At 42.1% G+C, this 7,264-nt stretch overlaps 1 long non-coding RNA gene across 1 annotated transcript; it reads right to left on the bottom strand.

Moving 5' to 3' along the window:
- Nucleotides 1-1,670: 1,670 nt before the first annotated feature.
- LOC134080224 (uncharacterized) lies at nucleotides 1,671-5,784 on the bottom strand. The gene is made up of 5 exons (XR_009939181.1): nucleotides 5,145-5,784; nucleotides 3,858-3,949; nucleotides 3,388-3,631; nucleotides 3,060-3,161; nucleotides 1,671-1,770 (listed from the first exon to the last, which is right to left on the bottom strand). It is a non-coding gene; the product is annotated as an uncharacterized LOC134080224 (long non-coding RNA).
- Between the last annotated feature and the right edge of the window lie 1,480 nt (nucleotides 5,785-7,264).

The following is a 7,264-nucleotide window of genomic DNA, read 5'->3' as shown; positions in this document are numbered from 1 at the left end:
GTTCCCGGGGGAGAATTGTTTTATATGAACAAGTTATAGCCTATGTTAAGCTACTGTGCTGTTCACTCAGCCTATCCCACAATTCCCAGTCCCAATTTAAAACAAAATAAACCAAAATCCATCATAATTCTGAACCGAGGACTTTTAATGGCATACGATGCAATAAAAACAGCCAGTTTTGAATGTTGAAACAGTGTGTTAGGCTAGCGCCTGCTCTGCTTATGTTTTGATCTGACTAATCGTTTATTATAGGAAAAGACACCGTAGACAAGAAAGTATTAGACCTAACCGCATTTAAATACTTAGCTGACACATAGATATGTTAACGGGCCGTATTCGTCGCAGTTCAGCAAGCAGCTAATGGTAAGTGAAGATTCATATACTATAATCATTGCCTAAGCCATCAGAGACGTTCGCTCTCCCAGGTTACAGATAGGCTGTCGTCGCAGACGGCGAGTGTGCAGCGGGGCAAGCAAAGATGTCACGATAATTCTACATATTTTTTCCCCCTTTACACTTTGTTGCTGGGAGGTTAGGGGAACGTTAATGCAACCAAATATAGTAAAGTTCCCTAAAGGGTAGGAGAACGTTCTGCTAACCAAAATAAACAACCAGAAAAAAACGTAGTATTTTCGTCAAGAAAACTTTCCTGGGGAACCTTGTGGCAACTTTCGCAACTTTCAGGCAACGTTTTCCTAACCAGGAAAAAAACGTTCTAAAAACGTTCTCCTAACCAGAAATTGTTAGCTGGGTTGTCTCTGGCAAAAGTCTACTCCCATTGAAAATGAACGGCAGGCTGTCGCTTTGTCGCTGTCTCTTGTAGCGTGTGTGACTGCAGGGTTATACCCCACATAACAGCCAACACCATATAAGGCCAACACTATTACCGTACTATTACAATATAAGAGCGCAATACAGAAAATATATTTAACAACTTTTCTAGTGCATCCGCTTCGCATCGGGCCGTATCACAGAACGTGCATTAACTTTGACTAACCACACGGCGTGTCGTTCATTATCCCTACCTAAAGCACTTTTCCTCTGTAGCATATTGTTTATCCAGGAGCAAATGCCCACAGACAAGGCAGAGTAGGCCTATGTCGCATGATTTTATGAAAGTATGATGCATTGCGACATGAAGCAAGTCAAAGTTGTAGTTCCTTCCCCCCCAGCAAAATCACGTTGAAAAGTCGTTGAAAAGACGTCTTGTCAAGTCGTCGAAACAACGGCCCAGTTTGGTTTAAAAGTGAAAGGTTAGATGACGTCTTTTCATGGTCGTTGAAAAGACGTCTATGGAAAGACGCCTTTTCAACGTTTAAATTTGGTTGAAACCACGTCTTGTTTAGGTGCTGCCATGGACCTATTTTCAACCAGAATTTTGCTGTTATATATTAATTTATAAGCCTATATTATCCTATTATAGGCTTTTAAATAATGTGCATTAAGCACTTACTAACTTTACCATTACCCATACTATTGCTGTTAAAATAAGCCTATATTATCCTATTATAGGCTTTTAAAATGTGCATTAAGCATTTTCATTTACCAACTTAACCATCTAGATGATAAATACATAATCTAATAGGCCTACATTACAATAGCAAGCTAGGCGTAAACAAACAGTCAAACAAACGTTATCCATTTCATTGTAATTTTATTTAATTCTTTAAGTCTCCGCCACCGGACCGTCCAGGTGCATCATGTTTAAGATGATCTGCCTCAGCTCTCCCGATGTCACGGTCAGCCTTGTTGCTCCATTTTTCACCGCAGCTGAAATGACAGGAAACATTTTCATTAACAGTGTTTCCCATACATTGAGTAATCTGTGGCGGGCCGCCACGAAATAATGTTCTATGTTGTACGATTGAAATTATTTTTAAATCATGTTATCAATTGAATCACTTTCATTGAGCTGCGCGCACGCAGCTTTTTCTTTGCCCGAATGAAACCACTGCCTCTGCATGTGCATTTAACAAAAACGATTGTTGAAGGATTGTTGTTGCCACATACGGCGAGCTAAACTGCTATTAATTCTGCTTAACATGCGGCGCAAATGTGTTCAAAACGGCGGCATTCAAGTGAACTTTTGCTAACGTCTCACAACGTAGCCCACATTAGGGAGACTAAACTAAGTTATGCATTCGAGCCGTATCTCTAAGCGTTAGAATAGTGTAACGAAGAGACTCTTGTGTGGTCTCAACCGCTGACCGGCCCGCTGGCCGGTGAAGTACCCGATCCAACGCTGCCTCCACAGCAGCTTACGAGGAAAACCCCCTGACTGGGAAGCGACAATCAGTCCTCACTCCTACATCCCCGGCCTTAGCTAGCGTCTCCTAACCCTCTCTGGCTTCACCGCGGGCAGCCCTGAACACGCAGGTGTTATCAATTACAATGTACAATTCCAATTCACATTGATTTCCCCCATAGATCCGCCCCCACACAAGAGTCTCTTCGTTGACACTATTCTAACGCTTGGAGATACAGCTCGAATGCATAACTTAGTCTCCCTAATGTAGGCTACGTTGTGAGACGTTAGCAGAGTTAACTTGAATGCAGCAGTACGGTGTACATTTTAAGGACCGTACAGCAGCCGTTTTGAACACATTTGCGCAGCATGTTAAGCAGAATTAATAGCAGTTTAGCTCGCGCGAGTCTCCTCGTTACGTTTGGATGTCGAATTTAGCATGCTAACAGGTACTTTTCTCTTCCGCTGTCGTGAATGAACAGCTGACAGCGCGGCCGCATTTAGAAGGCGTCACGACGTGATTATTTCTGAGATTCTGATATGTTTTCAAAACTGGAATTTATTGTGCATACGTCATGGTTGAAAACTTATCAGAATCTCAGAAATAATCACGTCTGCAGTCGTCTTAAAACGGCTACATCAAGTCAAACCAGACCGACATAAAAAAAAACACACCTCCAAAGTGTAGTTTTAGGTTGTTTTGGATAGAAGCGTCTGCTGATTGACTAAATTACCAAATGCGGGGGGGGGGGGGGGGGGGAGGAAAATGTATAGCACACTAAAGCATAGGGAAATATAAATGTATTTCACTCACAGCATTAAGGGCCCTGTTGGTTGTGGTTAGCGGAGGGAGGTCCCAGGAAGAGGCCACGTTCTGTACCCTTCCCATTTCTTCAGCTGATAGGTTTGATTCCACCTCCAGCGTGAAGATGGAGAGCATGAAAGAGATACATAATGGTTAGACAGTGTGTTAAAAGTTTATAGAATCATAATAGTGGGTCCACCAGTTGACTCCTCAGTTTTTCTAAAATCATTATAAAATCAAAGACCCACAGTCTTTTGGGGGCAACACACAAACAACAACAAAACAAAATAAAAACACAACATAACATCAAACATTAGTATTTTCTATGTAAACATACAAGCCTGATTGTTTCTCTAATGTCCAGGTCTGCACAGTCCTCCAGGTTTACTGTAGCCGTGTCTGGGCTCCCACGAAGAAGTATGGACAACCACATCACAGAGTCCAGACAAGCAGGGTCCTCCATGAAGGAAAGAGTGCCCCACAATTCTCCCAGCCACAATGAACATATCACTGAGAAAGGGAGAAGCTGAGGGGACCAAATGACCAGGCTCTCCTTCAAAGTGGTGTAACAATGGTGTTTGCTGTTTAAAAAAAAAAAGACAAAAAAGCAAAGTTAGAATAAAACAACTTTGCTTGCTACAACACTTAGAAATAATAAAATTCAGTACATAGTGAACCGTACACTGTTCAGATTCTTTAAAGTCATCCAGCAGTTACTTTAGCTTAGAATAATGGCTTCAAACACATTTTGAGACAGAACTTGAAATAATAGATGAAAATGGTTTTACGTAAAGTTTTTTTTTTTACCCTGAGTAGCATTCACCATCTGACAGTACTAGCAGTTGCAGTTCTGGAAGTTGATGGTAGATCTTCCAGGGACACACTTAAGAGTTGATGTGCTGAGAAGACAAATGAGCAAAGGCTTTAGAAAAAGCAACAGTTACACAGAAAAATGACAGGAATCCCAGACCTCAAAAGCAGCGTCTAGTAAAAACACGCTGGAAGTGTCACTTCTTACATAACCAATTTCCAAAAATAATCATTAAACACAAACCCATCAGAACTTATTGACACAGTCTATAACACAGGAGGAAGAGGGAGACACACACACAGACCAGGAAACCAGGGGACAGTCCAACAAGGGGGTACATAGCTTCGGCGCTACAATACAATCACATAAACACACAACTAGTTTCCCCTACCTTTCACTTTAAAATACCAACATATTGCACAACCTGGGCATCTGAGCCTCGACAATGTTGACCACTCTGTTACTACTCTGTGCCAAATGACAGTCAATAAATAGATAGATATTACTATCATTATTATTCATAATAATAATAATAATAACAACAACAACAATAACACTATTAACATGCTGCACAACTGGTCAACAGGTTCTCCACGTCTGGTAATGATGACTGCTTGCTATGAACCATAAACAATAAATGGAGAGTGGGCCTAATAGCGATTCTGGTATTTAAAATAGTCCTGTTGGCAACAAGTACAAGTTGTTGCTACCAAAATGCTACAACAAAAATGAAGTGGATAACAGCGCGCTGCTTGTCTACTCTAGTCTAGTGTATCTAGCAGGACGGTGGAGAGATATCCATGGTTACAAAGGACTCTTCGGGACGGGTAGATCTAGCCGCGAAAAAAATTCAAATTTTCGCGCTACCTTTGTGAACGTTCTAAGCAGGTCCACGAAATCATGCGTGTTGCAATCAGGTTCCTAACTTCCTACGTTACCACAAACGGCCCTAAATTGTGTTGAATAGATCAGACAGAAAATACTTTCCTTTCATAGAGATAACGGGACCTAACAGCAATTACAAACGGGTTTCAAGTCCGACTACATTATCAGCGGTAGAGTGAATTAACACAGAAGAATTTCTCCACTCAAGTAAAACTAGCCCAGGACAGGTTAAGTTAGCATGGTAACATACAGATCCTCGATTACTCCGCTGTCCGCTTTAATCATCTCTGATAGCACTGTTGATGGTGTTCAGAGCATTCGTCTCGTTTTGGCAAAACTGACTCTCGATCAAAATGTTACATTTCTACTTCCTAAATCATAGGCATAAACTCACTTACCTCAGTAGCAGGTTCCATCTTCACGCTTCAACGGCTTCAACTGACTGTGTGTTTCAAACAAAGTTCGAAATGGGCTCGGCTACGGCTTCCCGCCTCCGTTCCTCTTGTACATGCGCAGAGTTCACTCCTGTCTCCTTTACGTGAACATTTATGTGATTTTTTTTTTTATCAGAATTTTAATTACTCATTATTTCAATGACTGATTTTTTTCCATCTGAATTTTTCCTCTGATTTTTTTCTTCAGAGGGGAGAAGGCTAAAAACAGAGTTGTCCGTCCATATCAACTGTTGCCATGAGTAAACAAACAAAAGTCACACACGCAGTTAACGGCAGCCAAGATGGCGGCGCCGGGCGCCCGTAGAGTTCGCGGCGGATTTGGGCAATCCCCGGGGGGGAAAGATGGTCGACAGGAACGATAATGTAGTCCTAGGTAGACTATAACTGATAATTTACATCAGGATTTAATTAGTTGATATGTGGTCTGAAAAAGGACGTGCTAAAGACGTCTTTCCTTAGACCAAAATGGGCCGGCCAAAACAAGACCATTATTCTACGTCTAATTTTGGTTGAAATCAGGGCCATGACGGACCGACGGGATTTAGCCCAAATATCAACGTTGAAATGACGTCGTGTGCTGGGGGGGTTATGTATCATTCCATTGAACTAGGCTACAGATCCGCTACCCGATCTGGTAAACATACCCTAACTTCAGGTAAATGTAACAGGACGAGGTCTTACTCCCTTGTCTAGCCCGGTAGTGGCACTAGGTGGCTCTTGGTATTCGGGGGTGAGCCAATCAGTACATGGGAGCGGCTATAAAGTTCCAGCTTTTATTTTGAAGGCTGACGTCGTAGCCACACAACGTTGGTTGTTTACCTGACTCCAGCCTTCACTGTTTCCCAGGTACTGTATTGGCCTCTCCTCTGGCAAGTTTCTGTATGTCCACTGACTTTTTGGTAGGTAATTGTGCCATTTTGTTTGTAGTGACGTTTATGTATCATTCAGAAGTAGGCTAACTCAAACTTTGGGGTTTTAGGACTGCAGCTAGTCACTGAACATGCCTTTAGAACTGACCACATCTGAGCGGTAGGTCACGTTAACTCTTTTTAATTAAAGAGACCCTATGCAACTTTTTCATAGTCATAAAATCGCTTAGAAATCGTTGTTTTGCTTGACTGACCAGTTTAATCGAAAACAGTAATATTTCCTCCCGCCCCCAGTGTCCCTATCCGCTATTGCAACCTTGCAGTTTCTGCAGGAGACGATCGCTCCTTGTTTACATCTGGAAGTCTGAGACGCGTAAGGAACAAGAAGAACCACACTTGCAATTTATAAATATATACGCTAAAGCTGTAGGGGAAGCTCTGAAGAGAAATATGCAAGCATAAAACGAGCGAAAACGAATAGCGAAACCGAAACCGGAGATGAAATCCTGCATAGTTTCTCTTTAATATGTAGCTTGCGTGGGTTTAATTGTAATTCTTTGTGTAGCAGATCGTGGGCGTAACAGGGAGCGACAACATCAAGGCTTCTTGGTTTGAGTTCGGAGCGCTGCTGTTTTGTTTCGTTTCATTCTGTTTGTTGTATTGGCTAAGTGTTAGCCACTGTAAGAGTATGTGGTTAGCGACCTGAATGAATGTGTGTTCTAATCGTGAACTGACTGACTCGAGTGTAAATGTGTATTGTTTTTAGGCCTAGCTAGTTTTAGGCCCCCCCCCCCCCTCTCTATCCTGGACAGGAGCTGCAAACCAACAGGGTGACGGGCTATTTCGGTAAAATGTCACAGAAAAAATGGTCTACCCCTTTTACAGAATCAGATCCTCCGGGATACAGAAAACACACAGAAACAGTAATATAATAACAATATTTATTGACAATTATATATAAAAATATAACACTGTTAAGCACAGGGTAAGAGAGTTCCTGCAGGGGCACTTTTGCGGTGCGTCGAAGCAAGCACACTTTGCCATTTTCTCTGGAAATACGTTCTAGTTATTAGTCACATGCAGCGACTCTATACGGCGCTATTGGTCGGTCGGTCCGTCAGAAACCGTTTTGCTTTCTGGGGCCTATACATTAGTGCCAGCAATGTTTGCACGCGACTTAGGTCTGTTGACCTT

The sequence above is a fragment of the Sardina pilchardus genome, chromosome 5 (genome assembly GCF_963854185.1).
Source record: "Sardina pilchardus chromosome 5, fSarPil1.1, whole genome shotgun sequence".
In the NCBI taxonomy this organism is placed as follows: Eukaryota; Metazoa; Chordata; class Actinopteri; order Clupeiformes; family Clupeidae; genus Sardina; species Sardina pilchardus.
The sequence above is the reverse complement of the archived record's forward strand: the minus strand, read 5'-3'. Positions and strand labels throughout refer to the sequence as shown.